The sequence below is a fragment of the Pseudophryne corroboree genome, chromosome 11 (genome assembly GCF_028390025.1).
Source record: "Pseudophryne corroboree isolate aPseCor3 chromosome 11, aPseCor3.hap2, whole genome shotgun sequence".
NCBI lineage: Eukaryota > Metazoa > Chordata > Amphibia > Anura > Myobatrachidae > Pseudophryne > Pseudophryne corroboree.
This window is the reverse complement of record NC_086454.1, coordinates 362182497-362207099: the sequence shown is the minus strand read 5'-3', so window position 1 is coordinate 362207099 and position 24603 is coordinate 362182497. Positions and strand designations below refer to the sequence as shown.

Below are 24603 nucleotides of genomic sequence, written 5' to 3'. Positions count from 1 at the left end.
CACATGTACTGTAGCAGACTGATTGCACCCTGGTAGCTGAGTGTCAGAAACTCAGGTTTGCACAAGGGTAGCAGAGTATCAGGGGAACACTGAAAGCAGACTCACAGGAACTCAGGATTGCATACAGGTAGCAGAGTATCAGGGGAACACTGAAAGCAGACTCTCAAGAACTCAGGATTGCATACGGGTAGCAGAGTATCAGGGGAACACTGAAAGCAGACTCTCAGGAACTCAGGATTGCATACAGGTAGCAGAGTATCAGGGGAACACTGAAAGCAGACTCTCAGAAACTCAAAATTGCATACGGGTAGCAGAGTATCAGGGGAACACTGAGAGCAGACTCTCAGGAACTCAGGATTACATACGGGTAGCAGAGTATCAGGGGAACACTGAATGCAGACTCTCAGGCACTCAGGATTGCATACGGGTAGCAGAGTATCAGGGGAACACTGAAAGCAGACTCACAGGAACTCAGGATTGCATATGGGTAGCAGAGTATCAGGGGAACACCGAAATCAGACTCTCAGGAACTCAGGATTGCATACGGGTAGCAGAGTATCAGGGGAAAACTGAAAGCAGGCTCACAGGAACTCAGCATTGCATACGGGTGGCAGAGTATCAGGGGAACACTGAAAGCAGACTCACAGGAACTCAGGATTGCATATGGGTAGCAGAGTATCAGGGGAACACGGAAAGCAGACTCTCAGGAACTCAGGATTGCATACGGGTAGCAGAGTATCAGGGGAAAACTGAAAGCAGGCTCACAGGAACTCAGGATTACATACAGGTGGCAGAGTATCAGGGGAACACTGAAAGCAGACTCTCAGGAACTCACGATTACATATGGGTAGCAGAGTATCAGGGGAACACTGAAAACAGACTCTCAGGCACTCAGGTTTGCATACGGGTGGCAGAGTATCAGGGGAACACTGAAAGCAGACTCACAGGAACTCAGGATTGCATATGGGTAGCAGAGTATCAGGGGAAATGGAAAGCAGACTCTCAGGAACTCAGGATTGCATACGGGTAGCAGAGTATCAGGGGAACACTGAAAGCAGACTCACAGGAACTCAGGATTGCATATGGGTAGCAGAGTATCAGGGGAACACGGAAAGCAGACTCTCAGGAACTCAGGATTGCATACGGGTAGCAGAGTATCAGGGGAACACTGAAAGCAGACTCACAGGAACTCAGGATTGCATATGGGTAGCAGAGTATCAGGGGAACACGGAAAGCAGGCTCTCAGGAACTCAGGATTGCATACAGGTAGCAGAGTGTCAGGGGAACACTGAAAGCAGACTCTCAGGAACTCAGGATTGCATATGGCTAGCAGAGTATCAGGGGAACACTGAAAGCAGACTCTCAGGAACTCAGGATTACATATGGGTAGCAGAGCATCAGGGGAACACTGAAAGCAGACTCTCAGGAACTCAGGATTGCAAACGGGTAGTAGAGTATCAGGGGAACACTGAAAGCAGACTCTCAGGAACTCAGGATTGCATATGGGTAGCAAAGTATCAGGGGAACACTGAGAGCAGACTCTCAGGAACTCAGGATTACAGATGGGTAGCAGAGTATCAGGGGAACACTGAAAGCAGACTCTCAGGCACTCAGGATTACATATGGGTAGCAGAGTATCAGGAACTCATGATTTCACACTGGTAGCAGAGTGACAAGAACTGTGTACAGGGCACCAGGTAATGAAGATAGTGCACTTGGGATAGAGTGTCATGAACTCAGGACAGCAGGATTAGGATACCAATAATGTAGAATAGCAGGACAAAGATATTAAGAGCAGGTATATAACTGAATCAAAGGTACTGATATTATGTGAACTCATAAGCTCGCCAAATATCTAGCCATAACTGCAAAGAGATCTGGAGTTTTAAAGGACAGGCAACACATGCAGCTATTTATCTGCTGGTGGATGCAACAGGATTGAGTAACTACCACTGTATATTGCTAGAACAGCAGAAATCCAGCACCTCTGGTTAGAGTATGATACTGCAACTACAAAGTCCACAGTCAAAAGGCACCAGAGCTTTAAGAACGGACACTTGCATTAAAGTGAATCAAGTACATATATACACAGTTTGCTTTTTTGCCAAATGTTGGACCTTAGCATGAAGAGCCCACTGGGGCCACCAATGACCATAGCCCATTTAATAGTATGTGAGCAAAGTAAATATGTACCACCTGTTCAGCATTAACAGAGCACACAGGGTAAAATTGGTGCTTAACAATACATTGTTGGTGCTATTTGCTATTGGTCAGAAATGTACAAGCAAAGGAGATACCAATTCATCAGGTCTAAGCACAGGATTTCAGAAGGGTGCAGAAATCCAAGAGGAAGAGGTTCAGTAGCATGTAAACTGACACCATTCTTTTTGTCAAATTCTACTTCTCCTTTTTGAAATAAGCCTAAAATACCCAGCATTGCCAAACAAGTATAGTATATACAAACCTGACTAGAATAGTCTACAAACTAAATGACACAATAAACAGTGTTTATAAAGATCTGCACACCACCTAGTGACCATGAAGTGCAGTGCAGCTTTTTTTTAGCATCTTTTGGAAAATGATGATAATGATAATAATAATAATAATAATATATCCTAGGCAATTTCATTTCTACTACAGCTCCGTTTTATGATTATAATCAGTTTCCACAACCTTCAGTATACAAAATTAAGACTCACACTAATATATGAGCCAGGAGGCTCAGAGGCATTTAAGGTTACCGTATCCTATGGGTGTGGATCATCAAATTGACAGTGTCTAGGTCGACAATGTTTAGGTCGACCACTATAGGTCGACAGTCACTAGGTCGACAGGGTTGGAAGGTCGACAGGGTTTCTAGGTCGACATGTGCTAGGTCGACAGGTCAAAAGGTCGACATGAGGGTTTTTTTTGGTGTCGTTTTCTGCGTACAGTGACCGGGAAGTCGAATTAGTGCACCGTGTCCCCTCGCATGGCGAGCGAGCTTCGGGCAAGGTGCCTAGCTCCGTTACCGCTTCGCTCGGCACAGATTACCATTCCAATCGTAGTCCATGTGGATCGTTAAGTATAAAAAAGGTTTTTTTTTAAAATGTGAAAAACGCATGTCGATCTTTAGACCTGTTGACCTAGCACAGGTCGACTCAGAAACCCTGTTGACCTTCCAACCCTGTCGACCTAGCGACTGTCGACCTATAGTGGTCGACCTAAACATTGTCGACCTAGACAGTGTCGATCTTCAGACCGGATCCCCCTATGCCATAAGTATCTTTTTAGTGCAGCTTTGATGGAGAATTAACAGAGACAGGCGTCAGCAATTGCTTTAGTTCATTTCATTGTAAGGTACAGGTCAGTATTGTCGTCCATTTCCCTGCACTTAGTAAAAATACTATAGGAAGAAGAACACTTGTGATAACAAAATCTGCAGAAACTGCATTCATATTATTGTTTTATATCTTACATCCTGTCTGCTGAACGCTTGGGAATGCTGTATTTAATAGGTGCCTGTATTTGTGTTTTTTCACATCTGCAAGAGGAAGACAGAAAAAAAAATACATGAATTTGTACCGATTAAGACGCATTAAAAAAAGAAAAAAAACTTGGTAAGCTACCTGCGAACAACTGGTTTGTTAGTTAATGGCGAGAGCCAAGGCCAGAGACAGTTAATGATCCAGCTGTCCAGTCATTAACTGCAGTAAAGACTGATTTTTAGGAGCCTATTGCAGTTGTAAAATATTCTCAAAAGATTATACCAGCAATAGCATAGAAAAAAAATCAGTATTAGTGGTTCTAGTCTAACTGCATTTTGAAAAATTGGTCATTCCCAAACGGTCTATAACCTATTTTCCTACAGTCAAAAGCAAGTTGAGCTCGACTGACTTTATAGTAGCAGGCAATAAAAATATTGGCTAGGTTAAATTGTCAGTGTATTACGACATTAACCATTATTCCACTGTATTTAATTTGGCTGTTTGCAGAATCTATGATTATTTAATGTGGAAGTAAGAAGCTAAAAATGGCTTCGGCTCATATTTTTTATTCTGAAAAAAAATATATATTAAATGAATATATTTCACACTAGTAAATGGTACTTTGTGGAATGTTGTTACAGGAACTGGTCCTTGTTCTACTAAACATATTTGCATTAAATGTGTAACATTATTTCCTGTGTAATTTATTTGGAGCTAGATCCATTTGGTGATTTACTTGGTAAAACCTTGCGTTATTGCTGTTTGCAGAGTGACTGTGTCGGGGTTGTTCAAATAAGAGACATTTAGAAGGGCACAAGAAGGTGATATATGTACAAGTGCTGCCGTCAGGCTGGCGAGACGCAGTTTGCCCCGTTCGGCTGTGCCAAGCAGACTCATTTTGTCCTGTCAATATTTTAAAAGAGCACTAACAGATAACAGTATGAACTACTCATATGTACATACAGGGGGCACTTCAAGAGAGACTCTCTATCTGGCAGTGCTGTAGACTCTGGGCACTAGGATCACTAGTGTCTAACCCTAACCTCCCCTCCTGCAGCCTAACCTTAACCCTAAACTGCAACAGCCTAACCTGATTCCTACAGAATGTTGACATGTTTCAACAATATTGACATCATAAATGTTGACATAGGGACTGCATCCCATTAATTACACTTTCGGCTCCACTGGGGTAGGCTCTAATGTGCCTAAGCAATGTTTTATCTTTCTAATACGGCGTTGCAGAATACAGATGGGTCCACAGTTATCTTAGCTAGTTTGCTGCGCCTAGGCACAACATAGTTTTTAACATTGATAAAGCTAAATATTTATCTTATATAATACCCTTTATGAGGTCTAAGAACACTGTACGCTATTTACGTATGGAGTACCGTAAGGGTACGCATGTTGCGTAACAATCGCTTAGCCGTAGTCGAGACGCTCAAGCGTCACGTTCGCTCACGGCCAAGAGATCACAGGCAGGCACGCTATTGGCTGCCGACTAACGTAATGATTCGCTATAGCGTAGCGGACGCTCGGGACCACGAGGAGATCACCAGCGGCGCTGACGCTCACAATGTTAAACCTTTATATCTAAACCATAAACAGTGTATTATGCAGTAAGACCTTAGTGTAGTGATAGAGTGTAAATGCAGCACAGTATAACCTTATTAACTTAAAAGCTGTTCGAGCGTCACCGACGCTCTGAGAATACTTAACACTATAAGAAATACACAGATACCATGCTTAGGGTCCAACGCCTTATATATATATTATGAATGTTATACTTGCAAAAGAATTAATACAATACAAGTCATACACTACAATATAACATAGACTAACTAACCAGATAACTACACGGGAAATACAATACAATACAATTACGTTTTAAGGGAAAATAAGAGAGAAAGAGGAGAAAAGAGAGAGAGAGAGAAATGGCTCACAATAACAGTAAGATCAATATGATTGCGGATAAAACTACACATGTGAGAGACAATCGCTGCGCAGTTAGTCAATGCTGAGAATCTTTGTGGAGAAAATACTTGACCTTACCCATACTGGCTGTCCCTATATACACAACCCTACAATACCGCATGGGACAGAAGCTAGACTCCATTTTGGGAAAACTCCCATGATTCCAAAGACTGCACCACATGGTTGAAAGGGGGAGGGGAAAATACCCGGCAGCAGCCATTTTAGATTTGCAGGTCCAAACACATGGCACTCTCTGCTACACCACAATCACATAGCAGAAGACACAAGACTCCATTTTATTCCAAAATGTCCAAGCCTCAAAACAATGCATATGTTCTGATTTTACAATTCCAAACCATCTAAATCACCTTTCACAATTACAATCCAACTTCCTAGAACCATCTTATTCAATTTCACATTCCAAACAACTTCAGTATCTCAATAACCAGAGCATATTCATCACAAGACCAGATCACAATGTAACCACACATATCAGCCTGCCATTGCTACCAGCACATATTCCCAGATCTATCACACAAACAAGTTACAATATCCTATTTAAACCAGCACCATTGACCTTAAAGCAATCTGTCTATATTTCCTTATCTAGCCATGTGAATTCAATACTTAGCCTTTAGTTTGGAGGTCAGTCCTGGGGATGTAGCCGCCATGCTGCTGGGTGCCAGGTAGCTGTGTGAGTAGCTACAGTATATCTGTCCTCAGAGGCCCCAAGCAAACTGAAACTGACTTCTTTTCTAGCCATGCCTGTTTTCCTAGTTCCTGGGGGAGGGGTCTCTTTTGCTTTGTATATGCTAATCAGGTTCAGCCCTGAAATCTTAGTAAAGGGTTGGCTTGATCATTCATTGTTCTAACAAAATGATCTTAGCTTTTATACATATAATCATATCTATCCGCTGCAATGTCCCACAACTTCACAACAATCCTCAAACTAACCCACACATCAATCTGCTTGCTTCAATACCAAACATGACGGGCGCATCTGGTTCTGTTCAAATAATACACATTCATGACATCAATTCATCAGCCAATTCTAAATCTCCATGATGTCTGGTGCCCGACATTATCATAACCATGTACTGTATGAAACAAGCGCCGAATCCATCTCCGTGCCATGTCTGAGCAAATGCGTGTGTTACCATATATTGCTGTGCTCGCTGCGCATATTTGCAAGTATAGCGACTTAAATGTGTGTAGTTTGTATGTTCTCTCTATGTAATATTTTTGACTTTGACAGTCCACCCTTTGGCAGTCACCAATAACTGCCACTTCCTAAAACATTTCAAAAAGAGAAAAATATATGTCATATGTAAATACATTTCTATGATTGGGTAAGGGAGGAGAGAAGAAGGTGGGAAAAAGGTATGACCTAGTGAGATAGCAGAAGCATGTGTGTATGAATCCATGTTTGGGGGGTCATGTATCATCGTGCCGTACGTGTTTTAAATCAAGCTTCGAGGTATTGCGAAGTATACATTTGAATTCCTTCTTATCCCGCGGTACGGGTCTGTGGATGGGCTGTCAAACTTTACCGAGCTCTTTTCGGATTTTGGTTGCAACAAAATGGGGGAGCACATTTTAGTTGATGATACATGAATGGGGGAGGTATGTGATTGCTGATATCTGTGCCTGTATTCCCTATCGACTATGTGTGTCATTACCTGAGGGTCGTAGAAATGAAGATAAAGAACACTTATGGTAAATGCAGTGGTATTCTATGTCAGGTTAATGTACATTTGTCGGTTGAAGTCTTGTTCGGTGTCTGTTGGTTGCAGTCTTCTTTGTGCTTTTGCCCATAAGGTGCGAGCAAAAGCTTGGTCAATGTCCATAGGCTTACAAAAGTGTTGGGCTAGCGTAATTTTAAAATTTCTAGGGAAACTGGGGGTCTATGGCATTGTTCATCAAAAATCTGTGTATAAGGTTGTCAAAACTTCTTCTTTAATCCATCAGTTGTCTGTATACAGGATCATCAAATTCCTCGTCCAAGTGGGTCTTTTTACCTTGGAGAAAACGGAAAAACAGGTGAAAGAAACGGACCGTAGAAATCGCATTTTCATCACATCATTGTTTCTACATTTGGGTCATATATCAAATCCATTGGAATTACAATTTCCTCACTCCTTAAACTCATCACCCTGGTACTTCGTTTACACTTCGTTAAAGCCTGACCGCATCTAAATATCAAGCCAATCGTTATGATAACACCTAAGATACATAGGAGAAACTTCCCAACATCCATTATGACTCCTTGAGCCCATTCTCCTAAACCAGAGAACCAATTTCGCGGGTTCAACCATGACACCCAACCAGTCAGCTCATTACCTACAGCAGCAAGAGTGAGATTGTGTCTCCTGCGAAATTCCCACTTCAGTTGGAGAATATCGTCCATCTTTTGGTCTATGACCTCGACCGGGTCCTCGGTGCTATTTGTAATATATGTGCAACATTTCACGCCGTACTGTGTTGCCAGTGTGACACAATATCCGCCTGTCACTACTGTGAGGTAATTAAGAACCATTCTATGCTGTACCAGTTCTGTTTTATAAGCTTGAAGTTCTCTTCCAGTATACCTAAACGTGTCATCATACATTTCAGTGATATTATCTAACAAATTTGCAAGCGCAGAGATGTATCTATAGTTCATCACTCCTCGAGCGGTGCGGATGAAATCTAGCGCACGTAGAACCTGAATCCCGGTGGATTCATGGATCAGATCAGAGGCCGGATGCTCTGTCCATTCTGTCAGTTGCCTTTTAACTACGTGCTCGTAATGGGTGTGAGTATAAGGAGCTTGGGCACCACGGTGTATGTCTTTCATTTTGTCATGTGATACAGTCATTACTTCAGGCAGTACTTTTCCAATATAACACAATCCTTCAGAGTTTGGGGCAAGCCACTTATACGCCTTCCTCCCGCATATGAAATATGCATCATCGGGGAGAACATATGGGACGGAGTAAGACATAACCATATTACACATCCTCCATGTGAAATCTCCTACCCCTAATTCTCCCATTTGTTTAGTACACGTATCAGTTTGTACGATATGTGCGCAGTATCCTGGTGATACCTCTCCAACTCTCGTAATCCTACTTCCTAGGGTATACCTATATCGGAAAGATTTTTCTCTACTGGCTATGTGGCGTATAAGTTCTGTATCTGTAGGCATTCTATCTGCTCTATATGAAAAGGTCATGGTTTGGTTGCTCCATGACACTTCCCAACTTCCCGGCTTTCGGGGATTGGTAATGTTAAAACATATTAGGGATCTATCCACATGATATTGGTGGAGCTTCAAACTAGGAGGACTGGAGATATTAAACCTCCTGTCCACCGGTCTCCCACCCTTTAGCTCAAGTACCTCCCCTACCGTTAAAGGAAATGGTACTAGTCCTGATTTGCTATGACCTTGAGGTACTTGAGAGCATACCCAACAATCTGTTTGATTTAACACACACTACCCACTAAGGAGTGATAGTCACTCAATGGATGCCGGTCCATGTGGATATTAAAACTGGATTGGCATTTCTTAATGCACCCATCCTCAACTACGTTGTCACAGAGCCTACAGATACAGTTTTCTTCAGCTAACAATCCAAAAAAAAAATGTTTACAAATAACATGGCTGTTAGATTGTTTCCGGTACTCGCCTTTGTTCGGTGCTTGTGTTGCTATTGGAAATTTACACCTCCGTCTCAGTCATCAGAAACCCATTCTGGATCCTTTCTCGACCTCACTGGTACTCTCACCGAAACAGACTGCTCTGGTCAACATCAGGGTCAACATGAAAACACGGATCACAGTCTCTTGAGGCGAGTCCATCTTACAGGAGGAGAAAAGGAGAAATTTGTAATGGGGGTACAGGAAAACCAGTTTGAGGGGGAGAGAAACTTGTTACGATAATTAAGTTCTCTAGTCTTTGTCGTTCTTCCTGTTCTGTCGTCATCTCAAAGGTGCTGTCTCTCAGTCTTCCAACCGAACATTCCGGTGATGCAATATTCCTTCCAAACCAGCGATCTCTCTGTAAGGAGCAAAAATCTTGCATTACCATTTGTCTAACTGACGTGTGACATACCATCTTTAAAACATGAAAACATGAGAAAGAAGAGAGAAAACAAAAAAAAACAAAAGAGAGAGAGAACAATTCATATATGTATATATCACATAAATCAACAGAGAACAACAACAGGAAAAAAAAACATTTTTCAAACATCTTAAAACATTGTCAGATCATCAGGCTGTCATATCTACATGTCCAATGGTTTCCTTGCGCAGTCCCTCCCACCAGCACCTCCATACTCCACCCTCTGTCTGCAAAGACCAAGTAGATATGCAATGTTTGAGTCCTATCAATAATCGTCAGAAAAAAAACATTTTTCACAAATACATTTACAACGTTTCACCTTGTCATTCCTGTGTCTTCAGTGAATGACCTCCCAATTTATTAACCGTTACCTCAGGCTTACCATCAGTCCTAATGATCACCTTTCCTGACTACATATCATGGGTGTGGCCCAAAATTCTTCCTAAAAGATCCCTGATTATAATTGTGTGTGTTATAATTTTGCTCATTTCTTGGTCTAGGGGGTCTGACTTTATGTGGGTTATTACAGTTGCTGGCATAATGCCCTTCTCTTCTACAATGATAACAAATCCTTGGCTTTCTCCATGTGCTAGGGGCCTGGGGTTCCGGTCGACTTGATGCCTCCTCTAGTGCTTGGATGCTCAGTACCATCAACCGCTCTCCCTGTGCTTCCCTGGTTCTTTGGATATTTTGGTCATGCTCGATAGCGGACTCTCTTAATGCAGCCACCGAGATACCTCTCCAATGAGGTATAGAGGTTTGTACCCTAATTTTTAGTGTGTCTTTTAAGCTGTCCATTAATACAGACACAGCTACCTCTCTGTGGTGTACGTTAGTTTAAATGTCATCTATACCAGTGTACCTAGCCATATCCTGCAGAGCCCGGTGAAAATACTCTGATGCGGATTCACCTTCTTTTTGTTTTATTGTAAAGATTTTATTCCACTTTACTACTGCAGGAAAATATTCTTTCAACTGTAGATTGATTCTTTTTACATTATCTTGGTTATACTTGTCTGTTAGTGGTACTTCCTCATCTAGCTTACAATCAGCGATAAATTTCAATGAATCAACATCGGGGGGTAAACATGCCCTCAAAACTGTCCTCCAATCTTTGTTATTTGGCTCTGCAGTGTTTCCTAGCACTCTAATGTATTTTTGACAAGCAACTAAGTCTTTCCTGGGATCAGGAAATTCAGACAGAATTGTTCTTAATTCTGTTCGGGAAAAGGGGCAGTACATGGCGATGTTCCTGACAGGAGTGACTCCTGAAGAGTCAGTTTTCCCATTTGGTACTGCAATTACCCTGACAGGATTAAGTCCAGTAACGTCATTCTGAATTGATTCCACGATATGAGGTACATTTGTTTGTGCGTGATGTATAATACCATACGTACCTGTGGACACGACCTCACCTGACCCTCCGTTAGGGGGTTTGATTACAGTCTTTACCGATTTGGTCGCGTCCACCTGGATGTCTTGTGTGATGGCTGCTGGAAAAGGCTCCGACATTGTGCTGGGCTCACTTTCTTGTTGGTGTTCCTGAGGAAAGTTTAACAAGGGGTGCGACTTGCATGGGTTAATAGTTGTCCATTTAACACTTTCATTTTTATAAACCTTATTACGTTTGTTACATTCATTCTTAATATAGTTACTAAGTGCACTTTTATCGCACCCCATTGTGCCTTTCTCCGCAACCATAATCCTCTCCATTGCCATGTCTCTCCTCTCAAGATGAAAGTTAGGTATGTAAGTTACATTTCTTTGCATGTCACTTTCCTGTAGCCATATCTGCAAACAATCATCATGTTTAACTCGTTGTTTCCGGGATTTTATGAGACAGATCCTTTGCCTTAAATTATGCAATACCTCTAAGTCAAAACTACCTATCCCGGGAAATGGTGCCTTATCCCCCGCAGTCATTCGTGTCCATTCATCACAAAAGGTCTCAGTGTGGGGACCATACCTCCTCCACATTACTAACCGAGCAGACCCTCGGGGTCTGCAAGCCTCTGCAGTCTGAACCCTGACTGCTGAACGTCCCTGTGTTGTGCACTTGGCTTCCATTGTGGACCTTACACAGAAAAACTTCCTGAAATGCACCAAACACAGTCTACGGTGGGAGTTTTCCAAGCTCTTCCACCAGCTTCTTCTGCTCCGGGTATCTCCGGTCCGCCTTCTAGCAGACACGTGTAACCGTTGCAGGCCCTATCTCTAGAGATTTTCCAGTGACCAGTGAAAATTCCCTTCCTTTTTCTTTACACAAATCACGCTTGCATGTCCTTCCCACAACACGTATGAGGGCAATTTACCTCGTATCACGTTGCGTTATTGGTCACACCTACAACCGTGTGGTCCAATCGTACCACTTATAAACACTTGTTGCCCATAAATGGTAGGATCATTGGAGTCTCCCTACTGTGCTCCAAAACAGCCAGAGCGTAATACAACGAAAACTTTATCACACTCTGTTGCACGTTTTCACTCAGACCGTGCTCATCACGTTCCACCAAAGATCACCCAGATCACTCAGTTCACAAAGCGGGATTCAATACACTCATACCGTTTTCAACCCACTATCATTCTTATAGTTTTCTGATCAGAAAAATCATTTCCCATAGTCTGATAGCTGTCCCCAGAGGCATTACAGTAAAGTAAGGTATTTAAACTAAGTTTTGGAAAAACTGAAATCAATTTGTGCTATTATCACGTGGCTATGCTATACCGCCCCCACTAAAACAATGCTATTGTGCGATTTGAGTTTCGGTGGGCGTACCCAGACGCTCCGTTGCGTAATATACGCTGCGTGCGTCGGCCTTTGGGTTGTGTTCGCGAGTCTCAGCCTTTTGTTAGAGACACGTGTACGCTGGCCACAAAATACAATTAGCACGTTTATTAATTATACAATGGCAAACAGGAGAGTGATATGAATATACACGAAAAAGGAATGCAGATATATGCGTGTGTATACAAAACAGAAATAAACAGTTTTAAAAGACACTAGTGTGTTGTTCTTACCTCCGGTTCCCGGATTCCTTCAGCACCCTTTACTAAGCGAAGCAGACGCTTACCCCGTCAGCACTGCGAAGAATATGATCTCCCGCCCTTTGCTGATGGATAATGTCTGCTGAAATTACCTAGCAGAGATATGTGAAGGACAGGACGAGCCGCCAATTGATAAAGCTAAATATTTATCTTATATAATACCCTTTATGAGGTCTAAGAACACTGTACGCTATTTACGTATGGAGTACCGTAAGGGTACGCATGTTGCGTAACAATCGCTTAGCCGTAGTCGAGACGCTCAAGCGTCACGTTCGCTCACGGCCAAGAGATCACAGGCAGGCACGCTATTGGCTGCCGACTAACGTAATGATTCGCTATAGCGTAGCGGACGCTCGGGACCACGAGGAGATCACCAGCGGCGCTGACGCTCACAATGTTAAACCTTTATATCTAAACCATAAACAGTGTATTATGCAGTAAGACCTTAGTGTAGTGATAGAGTGTAAATGCAGCACAGTATAACCTTATTAACTTAAAAGCTGTTCGAGCGTCACCGACGCTCTGAGAATACTTAACACTATAAGAAATACACAGATACCGTGCTTAGAGTCCAACGCCTTATATATATATTATGAATGTTATACTTGCAAAATAATTAATACAATACAAGTCATACACTACAATATAACATAGACTAACTAACCAGATAACTACACGGGAAATACAATACAATACAATTACGTTTTAAGGGAAAATAAGAGAGAAAGAGGAGAAAAGAGAGAGAGAGAGAGAGAGAAATGGCTCACAATAACAGTAAGATCAATATGATTGCGGATAAAACTACACATGTGAGAGACAATCGCTGCGCAGTTAGTCAATGCTGAGAATCTTTGTGGAGAAAATACTTGACCTTACCCATACTGGCTGTCCCTATATACACAACCCTACAATACCGCATGGGACAGAAGCTAGACTCCATTTTGGGAAAACTCCCATGATTCCAAAGACTGCACCACATGGTTGAAAGGGGGAGGGGAAAATACCCGGCAGCAGCCATTTTAGATTTGCAGGTCCAAACACATGGCACTCTCTGCTACACCACAATCACATAGCAGAAGACACAAGACTCCATTTTATTCCAAAATGTCCAAGCCTCAAAACAATGCATATGTTCTGATTTTACAATTCCAAACCATCTAAATCACCTTTCACAATTACAATCCAACTTCCTAGAACCATCTTATTCAATTTCACATTCCAAACAACTTCAGTATCTCAATAACCAGAGCATATTCATCACAAGACCAGATCACAATGTAACCACACATATCAGCCTGCCATTGCTACCAGCACATATTCCCAGATCTATCACACAAACAAGTTACAATATCCTATTTAAACCAGCACCATTGACCTTAAAGCAATCTGTCTATATTTCCTTATCTAGCCATGTGAATTCAATACTTAGCCTTTAGTTTGGAGGTCAGTCCTGGGGATGTAGCCGCCATGCTGCTGGGTGCCAGGTAGCTGTGTGAGTAGCTACAGTATATCTGTCCTCAGAGGCCCCAAGCAAACTGAAACTGACTTCATTTCTAGCCATGCCTGTTTTCCTAGTTCCTGGGGGAGGGGTCTCTTTTGCTTTGTATATGCTAATCAGGTTCAGCCCTGAAATCTTAGTAAAGGGTTGGCTTGATCATTCATTGTTCTAACAAAATGATCTTAGCTTTTATACATATAATCATATCTATCCGCTGCAATGTCCCACAACTTCACAACAATCCTCAAACTAACCCACACATCAATCTGCTTGCTTCAATACCAAACATGACGGGCGCATCTGGTTCTGTTCAAATAATACACATTCATGACATCAATTCATCAGCCAATTCTAAATCTCCATGATGTCTGGTGCCCGACATTATCATAACCATGTACTGTATGAAACAAGCGCCAAATCCATCTCCGTGCCATGTCTGAGCAAATGCGTGTGTTACCATATATTGCTGTGCTCGCTGCGCATATTTGCAAGTATAGCGACTTAAATGTGTGTAGTTTGTATGTTCTCTCTATGTAATATTTTTGACTTTGACAACATAAACCCTTCATCTATTGTTCTCAGATGCAATACAATAAAGAGAACATTACAGCAGGGGATTAAGTCATTACAGCAGGGGATTAAGTCCAACTGCCCAGTCTCAGTTAATCCTATTAAAGGTCAAGATAAACATGGACCTATCTGTATGTTGCCGCTATATAGAGATGTGTGTGGACCCCAGCGTTTTGGTTTTGGTTCTAATTCATCATCATGTTTTGGTGTTGGCAATACCACCCTCATGAGTTTTGGTTCGGATTCGGTTTTCAGTTTATTTTAAAATCGATTAAAAAAAATTGTTAATCATTGATAAAAATATATAAAATCATGTCATTTGGACCTGTTTGCATGCATTCCAAAAACCAAGTACGGTTTTTAAATCTGAGTTCCGAACTGGAAACAGATTCGAGAGGGGACTCGGTTAAACTCGGATCCCCAAAGTGATTCTGAAATGGGACTTGATTCGAATCAGAAAGACCTAATTTCAGGTGTGCTAATATTTCAGGAAAACTGAACCGCACATCTCTAACATGAACATGCATTCTGAGCTTAGTATGTTTCAATTAAATGTTCATGTTCCTTCATGATACTGCCATTGATGGGATCATGTGGTACTTTGCATTATGGTGTCTCCTGGTCCATCCGGCTTTGCTATGTGTAAGCAAAACTATATAGCAAAAGGGTCTGAATGGCACAGAGCGCTTTACAGAATGATTTGTAAGTGCGTTTGGTGACAGGAGCTTTGTTCAAATATTATGTGCATGGCGATTTTCATTATGTATGTTAGGAAAGGCTAGATCCTTGGACTTGCTCGATGCCGTGAAGAGCTCTGGTACTTTTGGGGAGAGACTCCTAGAGCCCTCAAGAGGATTTTCACAGTTAGCAACCCCCTGCTGTTACCTTAGTGCTGGTTGCGCACACCGGTACTTAGAGAGCCCCCTGGACTTAATTCCTCCAGCAGTAGGAGCTCACCCAGTAGACCAAAGACCCTGGAGAGCACAGGATAATGATTGAAGAGAGATGATAAAGCTGAGTCTTGGTAACAAAGTCACAACTCGACTACACTTCAGTACCACTGGGTCCACCTGTGCCAGAGATAGCAGAGAGATTGGGTTAATGCAGGTGGATGCAGACAGACCCATCTTTCAGGATCAGCTGCGGCTCATCTGTCCAGGGTAACAACAGTCAGGCCAAATGTACATGAAACAGCGTTATTTAGCCCCTGCAGGATGTTAGCCAACAGATCAGGTGGGAAGGATCCATGAAGATCCAGAGTACTGAGGACTCACGCAGTAACTGAGGACTATAACTGGCAAGGTCAGGCAGGAGTGTCCGAAAGATAAAGGGGAGGACAGCCAATCCAGAGACAAGATGGGATAAACCCCTTCTAATTACAGACTCTGGGCAGCCGGAGTGCTGCATGTCCCAGTAGATGTCCCACAAATCCCCACCCAAACGCTGTTGCTATAATGTGGCCAATGGGTGACTATGGATAATTCAGTATAGGCTACTATGGCTGTTTCTGCAGATTGGTGACTTACAGTACTCCCTTGACACAGTCATTGGGGGTAGTCCTACACAGCAGATCTCCCAACTTCCCAATTTCAGCAGGACGGTCCTAATTTTTTATTTGTTAGGAGGAATGACATAGCCAGGCAACCATACAAGTCTACTGGGGTATCTGACTTCAGGCTCAGGAGTATTATTGACCTGTTTATAATGATCCAAAGGCTGTTCTTTACTGCAGCCAAGCCAGTTTTGTCAGAATCTAGCTGGGGCTGCAGCCCATCACAAATGACAAAGTGCAGGGTTGCTTTGTGTAGCAGAGTTTGCAGGAATATGACTGCCACTCTCAGCATGTTCTGTGCAAAATAACCAATTCAAACTGAGAAGCATGCAAAGGTTGATCGCAAAACAACATTTTCCTCTAATGGGCAAAACCATGTGCACTGCAGGAGGGGCAGATATAACATGTATAACATTACAGCAGGCAGAGCTCCCTTTTACACATTACGGCAGGTAGAGTCCCCTTTTACACAGCACTGCAGGTAGAGTCCCCTTGTACACATTAGGCAGGCAGAGTCCCCCTTTTTTTTACACATTAAGCAGGCAGAGTCCCCTTTTTTACACATTAGGCAGGCAGAGTGCCCCTTTTTTACACATTAGGCAGGCAGAGTGCCCCTTTTTACACATTAGGCAGGCAGAGTACCCCTTTTTACACATTAGGCAGGCAGAGTACCCCTTTTTACACATTAGGCAGACAGAGTACCCCTTTTTACACATTAGGCAGACAGAGTCCCATTTTTAAACATTAGGCAGGCAGAATCCCCTATTTTACACATTACAGCAGCACAGTCCCCCTTTTTACACATTGAGCAGATAGAGTTCCCCTTTTTACACATTAAGCAGGCAGATTCCCCTTTTTACACATTAGGCAGCATAGTCCCCCCTTTTTACACATTAAGCTGGTAGAGTCCCCCTTTTTACATATTAAGCAGAGTCCCCTTTTTATGCATTAGACAGCACAGTCCCCCTTTTTTACACATTAAGCAGCAGAGTCCCCCTTTTTTACACATTAGGCAGGCAGAGTCCATTTTTTACACATTAATAATAAATAATAATTTTATTTCTGTAGAGCTCTTTCTCTAATAGAACTCAAGGTGCTTAACAGATACATAGCATAATATAGTACAGAAACAATGAAGTACAGAAAAGATTTAATAAAATACAGAGAGCATGTAAAGGGGCATTATGGAAATGCTTGAGTAAACAGGAAAGTCTTGAGTATATTTTTGAAGGATTCAATAGTTGGGGTCTCTCGCAAGTGAGTTCCATAGAGTCGGAGCTGCATGACTAAAAGCTTGAACCCCAGATGAATTACGGGAGATTCTAGGTACTGCTAATAGTACTTCATCTACAGATCACAGTAATCAAGTGGGGCAGTATGGAATCAGAAGCATCAAACCAGCAATTAAAAGATAAGGTCATCCACCCCTGTTAGTATGGTTAAGAGACCCTGCAGTATAAGATAAGCCTCCATTCACTCTGGCTTTGGAAGGGTTAAACAAACTCTCCAGAGGGAGGGGGGCCTGTGAATGCAACCTGAGTTTTAAATAGGAGAAACACAGGCTGTTCAGTGTTCATTCTGCATGAGGCTATCAAAGGATACAGGTGTTCCATAAGCCAACGGGAGGCCTCATCCCATAACTATTGAATCCAAAGAGACTGAATTGGATTGTTTTGTTTATTTCCCTATTTTTTAATTTTACTTTAAATTATATTTACTTGTGTGACTAGTTAACTATTATATTCTTGTAACTTTCTTTTTCTGTAACAATAAGCTTAACAGTAAGTTTTACTTGGATTAAAAATTCTTAATCTTATTTCTGTTTTCTGTGTTTTCCAAACCCAAGAGCCTCGACAGAGGGTCAGGATACCTAATTTTTACGTATTAATAACTTTGTGTGCTGGTGAAAGCAGGAGCTCGCCCTGAGTGTGGTTCCTCAAAGTCGCTTAGCCTGGCTGACGCAGCGACTGGTACTTCTGCTGGTGGCAGTTACCGCGTGGATTTACCACACATGCTGAGGTAGTCACGATCATGGCACAGTGATTCTCCAGATACGCCAATCTGAGAACGCGGCCAGTGACACCGTACATTAAGCAGGCAGAGTTCCCCTTTTTACACATTAGGCAGAGTTCCCCTTTTAACACATTAGGCAGAGTCCCCCTTTTTACACATTATGCAGCATAGTCACCCCTTTTTACACATTAGGCAGGCAGAGTCCCCCTTTTACACATTAGGCAGGCAGAGGCCCCTTTTTACACATTTGGCAGGCAGAGTCCGAGAGCAAGAGAGAGACTTCCCCCCTTTCCGCAGTCAAACCGTAACCCTCCCCGGTGTTGCCTAACCTTAACCCTCCCTCACCTCAGTCTAACCCTGACCCTCCCATCTTAGTGCCTAACCTTAACCCTCCCTGGTGGAGCCTAACCCTCCCTCCAAGCAGACTAACACCAACCCTCCCCACTTAGTGTCTAACCCTAACCCCCTTTTCTTAGTGCCTAGACCTAACCCTTCCACCCCGCAGCCTAAACCTTACCTTCCTCCCCCCGCAGCTTAACCCTAACCCTGCCCCCGCAGCCTAAACCTAACCTACCCCCTCCTGCATGCCAACCCTAATTCCCCCCCGGCACACTTATGATTGGGATTCTGGCGTCAGCATTGGGATCCCGGCGTCAGTCTTCTGACCAGTGTCAGGATTCTGGCGTCGGTATTCTGCTGACTGGATCCCCTCTAAGGATGAGACTAATGGAAAACTACCACTTATACCAGCACAGCAGTCACATTGTGCGGGGCTCGTCTTTGCAGAGGTAGGTGAATTGTTGTCAGACCTATTGTATATAACTCTTGCAAAACATAAAATTGTATTTTTAGTATTACTATCCCCCCCGCTGGGCATAACGGGGGCATTTGCATTTTCTGTTTTTCCTTTTTATTTTTAGTCAGTCTGGTCAGCTCTATCTAATATGAATCAGCTTCTAAACAAACGCTATCAAATATTCAGAAACTGTTCTATTGTTCTGCGCCGTCGTATATTTTCCTGTAATAAATTGAAATTCGCTCTTTTACATGATCTTCATATACTTGGCAAGCGCGATAGAAAAATTACAGATACAATAAATAATTTGTATTTACATTTCTTTAGCTATGGTAATATTGTACTTTAAAAGGCATGATTATAAATCAATATTATGTACTTCAATATAATGGTCTAATGCAATTTAATTTTTGAATATGACAATCACAGGAATAAAACTTTGTGGTGAAGGCAGGGAACCGAAGAAATCATTTCAGATGAAACATTGAAATAGATTAGAATATATTTTACCTCTCGGTGTCTGCAGATCATCCACTCGGTGCGTATTACCTTCCTCTCCGTCTTTCTGAGTGAGCAGAGATCGGCTGCCCCTCTTTCTAAATGCCTTGAGATCAACTGCTTCCATCTAGGGGGAAGATTTATCAAGGCATGGAGAGAGATAAAGTAAAGAGATATAGTAATAACCTATCAACTTCTCACTGTCATTTTTCAAACACAGCCTGTAACAAGGCAGTTACTGTAGGAGCTGATTGGCTGGTCATTCTCTCTCTCCACTTTATCTCTTCCAAACTGTGATAAATCTCTTCCTTAATCTCTTCTCTTATCTCAAAATATCTCCTAACCCGACCTCTTCGCTCTTCACAAGACCTGTGTCTCTCATCCACACTCATTACTCGCTCCCACTCACAATTGCAGGACTTTCATCGGGCTGCACCCACTCTGTGTAATGCCCTACCATGTACAATAAGACTCTCCTCTAGTCTCCAAACCTTCAAGCGTTCCCTGAAAACTCATCTCTTCAGGCAAGCCTATCACATTCCAGAACCGCTCACATAACCTTCATAAACCTTCCGATCAAATTGCATCCACTCTGCACAGTCCACACATATCCTCACATGTCTGCTCATTCTTCACTTTCCTTCCTCTCAAACCCAGTTCATCATTGCTGTGTGACCATATCATACAGCCCACCAAGAACCTTTACAATCCTTGTGTGTCCATGCCTATTTCCCTATAGATTGTAAGCTTGCGAGCAGGGCCTTCCTACCTCTATGACTGTTTGTTATTACACAGTTTTGTTATAGCATTCTTATTTCCAATTGTAAAGCGCAACGGAATTTGCTGCGCTATATAAGACTCTGTTAATAAATAATAATAATAAATAATAATAATCCCTGTAGAACAATTCTATCACTCTATCTGAATATCTAGAGAACTACTAAATATATCTGAATGTGTTACGCTGTGTGTGTTTTTGTTTGTTTAACGCGAAATGAACACATTGATACAGCTCATGCACAGCACAAAGTGCACACCTACGTTCATACTGCATGTAGCGAGGGAGCGACAGGATGGCCAAACGCAGGCAAAATACAGTAGGAATGTGTTGTATGGGAGCTGGCGCCAGTGGCACCACTACGTTTTTAAGTTGGGGGGAGGGGCAAGATATAATTTCATTCTGGCACCCCACTGAATGTCACCTCTCGCATCTGGACTTACCTGCCACACCACCTACCTGATGACAGAGATCGATCGATCTATCTATCTATCTATCTATCTATCTATCTATCTATCTATCTATCTATCTATCTATCTATCTTTATATAGATATCTCTATCTACCCGTGACCCAGTACATTGATTAGCACCTCTCAAATGTTTGTTGTTGTTGTTGTTTTTTTTTTTTTTGGGGGGGGGGGGGGGTTCCCCCCTGCTCCCCCCTGTTCCAGCACTTACGGCCTGCGTAAATGCACCTCAGTGAGGACAAGTACTGTATGATGATGATGCGGCTGCTGCCCCCCAGCCCTAGGTAGGGCGATTCTGATTGGATAATTACCTCTGAGCTTTCTTTATTGCTCCTCCTATATTATATGGGGTAGTTTCATGAAATGTGTGTTACTTTAGTGAATACACATAAAGGAAGATTATATTTTCTGTATTAGAGATCAGTTATCTCTTTTAGAATGGCTGAAAATAAGTTATCTCTCTGTATAAGAATGGCTAGAGATCATTTGCAGAGGGGGGGCTTCCAAATGTAGTCCACAATCTCCCACTCTGCGGAAGATTGGCGCAAGTGCGGGAGGCTGGGGGAGCGGTAGAAGAAGCTAGTACCAGCCCTGAGATATATGTATGTACACATTGGTCTTTTTATACACTGGATATTGTATGGAATTAATAATTATCACTATAAATGGTATATAGTATAGGCTGTATAAAACATATTTATCTGATATAAATAACATAAGTGGTCAGGAAAAGGGTAAACATTCTATAATAAAAAGACAAAACACACACTTAATAGATCAGTAGGTGCGTTGGCAGGCAGGGGGGACATCGAGGTAGTATATGGGAACGGGTAGCGGGAGTTTATGCTCCTGTTACCCGAGAAGACGCAGCGTTTATGGGTGATCATGGGTAGTGTGCACTTGCACGCTCCCGCAATTATTAGCATGTGAATGGCCATGCCGCTAAAATTGACAAAGATGTGTGAGGACACCTCTGTATTTTTAAAGCGGCAGCCATTTATAAATCAAAACCAGGTAGGTGAATGATTGCGCTTTAAAAATACGGGTATTCTCGCATGAAGTCCCGCACCTCCAATTTCTCGCACCCTATTACAATTACACCCTAATATTTATGTGTGTGACTACATGTGGTAAGACAGGCCTGGCCAACCTGTGGCTCTCCAGCTGTTGTTAAATTACAATTCCCAGTATGCCCTGCGGAACATTATAGATGATCTATAGTATAGGCTGTAATAAACATATTTAAATTATATAAATAATATAAGTGGTCAGGAAAAGGTTAAACATACTATAATAAAGGCACAAACATTATGGAACTAGTACTGTACTTTCTAAGCACACATTCTTCCACCTCATGGTAAGTCTCCTGTCTCTTCTTACTGGTAGCTACTCTTTGGTCCAGTGCATTGAATGAGGGCTCAGAACCACACACACAGCAAACTTTGGAGAAGAAGCTGCCACCACTGGGCATGTGCAACAGCGTATTCTATACCATTAATATTGTTGTCATAATTTACCACTTGCAAAGGGGAGGGGGGTTTCTGGGCAACCAGAAACCCCCCCCTGCATTTGTGTCACAGTTTTGCTATTACGGAATGCAGAAACTGTGGTAGGCCATTCTGGGGTACTGAGCTTCACAAGAGGCTGGCCAGGCCCGCGGTAGGGAATATAGATTGTCTTTATATTTTCAGGTCCCTCCCTATCCAACTCACTGAAAGGCTTTATCAATGTTGCAGCCAGCACTGAGTAACTTGTGTGGGCCAATACATCTCTGGGCTGGGAGGCATTTGATATGCCGACTGTCGAGATCCCATACCGACGCCGGAATCCCGACAGCCGGCATACCGACAACTATTCTCCCTCTTGGGGTGTCCACGACCCTGGAAGTAGAATAAATAGTGTGGCGCGCTTAGCACGTGTCACGATCCGGGTATCTGGACGCCATTACTTGCCTTTTAGATGCCTCCTGAAGCTGGCTCAGCGTTCCAGGGCTGGATCTCATCTGTGTTACTGATGTCCACACTCTGCATATCCCTCCTGTCACTCTGAGATGCTGTCACAGCGGCGCCATGTTTGAATCTAGTATGGCGTCTCCCGTCCTCCGCGGCCTCCGCCGCCGCTCCTGTGTTCCAGTATGCAGGTTGTCAGAGTGGTGCCCCATGCCTGCCGCGGCCTCCGCTGTCATCCATGTGTCTCAGTGTGCAGTTGTCAGTTTGGCGTCTCCTGTCCTCCGCGGCTGGCGCCGCCATTGCTGCTATGTTTCCACATGGTTTTCCAAACCAACTTTCCCTCCAGTACTAACATGGGCGCAGCCATGTTTGTTCCAGTCACATGTTCAATCTTCACCAATCCGCTGCACTGTCAATCTGCATGATTGGCCAGCCAATGCCTGCCCTGCAGCAGGTATAAGTATCCTGTGCCTGAACCAGGAAATGGTCAGTGCTTTGATTGTCAAACCTTGTTCCAGTCTCTCTCTCCTGTGGTTGTTTCTCCAGGTTCCAGCTCCTGTCTCCAGCATCCACTACGAGACCCGCACCTGCCTTCCATCCTGCGGTGCAGCCTGACTCTGCAGTCCTCCGTGGCTATTCCAGCTTCCAGCTATTAACCCATCTGCTTCCAGCGGTCAGCTTCCAGCAGTATCCAGTTCCCTTAAAGTGCCGGTGTTATTCCAGCGGATCCCTACTTATCAGCAGTATCCACAACCACCGGTAACCTCTTTTCAATTCTTCTGTTTCCACGCTCCATCTTACAGTATCCACTCCGTGTCTTCATCACCTGACTGGTTCCATCCAGCATCCACTCCGTGTCTTCATCACCTGGCTGGTTCCATCCAGCATCCACTCCGTGTCTTAATCACCTGGCTGATTCCATTCAGCAGCCACTCCGTGTCTCTACCACCTGGCTGGTTCCATCCAGTATCTACAACAGTCTGTTCAAGTTACCAACTTCATCTAATACTTCTACTGGCGTGTTCCTCGGCTATCTTCACTACTACAGCCAGGCCTGGTAAGATTATTCCATCAAAGGACTTTAACATCTGTTCCTCAACCTACCAGTGCTCTGTGATACCTTCCATGGTTATAGTGATCCAGGAACTGTATTATTTGCCACTGCTTTTATCAACTGTGAATACTGTTGTTTCAACACGGAGTCTGTTAATAAAGCTTTTATTGACTTTTAACCTGGTTGTCATGGTCACACCTTCGGGTAATCCTTCTACACTTAGATGTCCAGGGGTCTGATTAAACCTCCCAAGTTTAATTCCATTTCAGCCCCTACAACTGAGGCTTCCTCCTGTCAGCCTAAACCCTCAGTTGTGACAGTAAGCACTGACCATATGAATCCAGTCGGAGACCAGGATCAAGCGGTCAGGCCGATGCAAGAACTGGCAGCCAGACTCGAACATCAGGAGGCTGCACAATGCCACATCATCCGCTGTCTCCTGGATCTCTCTACCCGACTGGATGGGATTCAAACGACCCTCCGTGGACCTGGCACGTCCGGTGCGTCCGCCACAGTAACACCAGCTGTAACCCCACCCACCTTACCCATTTCTACTCCACGTCTTCATCTTCCAACGCCAGCAAAATTTGACAGATCTCCAAGATTCTGCAGGGGATTTCTCAACCAATGTGAAATCCATTTTGAGCTACAACCTGGCAATTTCCCCAGTGACCGTACTAAAATTGCCTATATTATTTCCCTTCTCAGTGGCTCAGCCCTTGACTGGGCATCACCTTTATGGGAGAAGTCTGATACCCTGCTGTCTTCCTATACTGACTTTGTAGCTACATTCAGGCGCATCTTCGACGAGCAAGGCTGGGTAACCTCTGCTTCATCTGAGA

At 43.2% G+C, this 24603-nt stretch overlaps 1 protein-coding gene across 1 annotated transcript in view; it reads right to left on the bottom strand.

The window, feature by feature from the left end:
• ZNF536 (zinc finger protein 536) overlaps positions 1–24603 on the bottom strand; it is a 1069084-nt gene that overhangs the window by 993506 nt on the left and 50975 nt on the right. The window contains exon 3 of the mRNA XM_063946047.1: positions 3458–3523. The gene's annotated coding sequence lies outside the window, so the exon portion shown is untranslated. The remainder of the gene's footprint in view (positions 1–3457; positions 3524–24603) is intronic.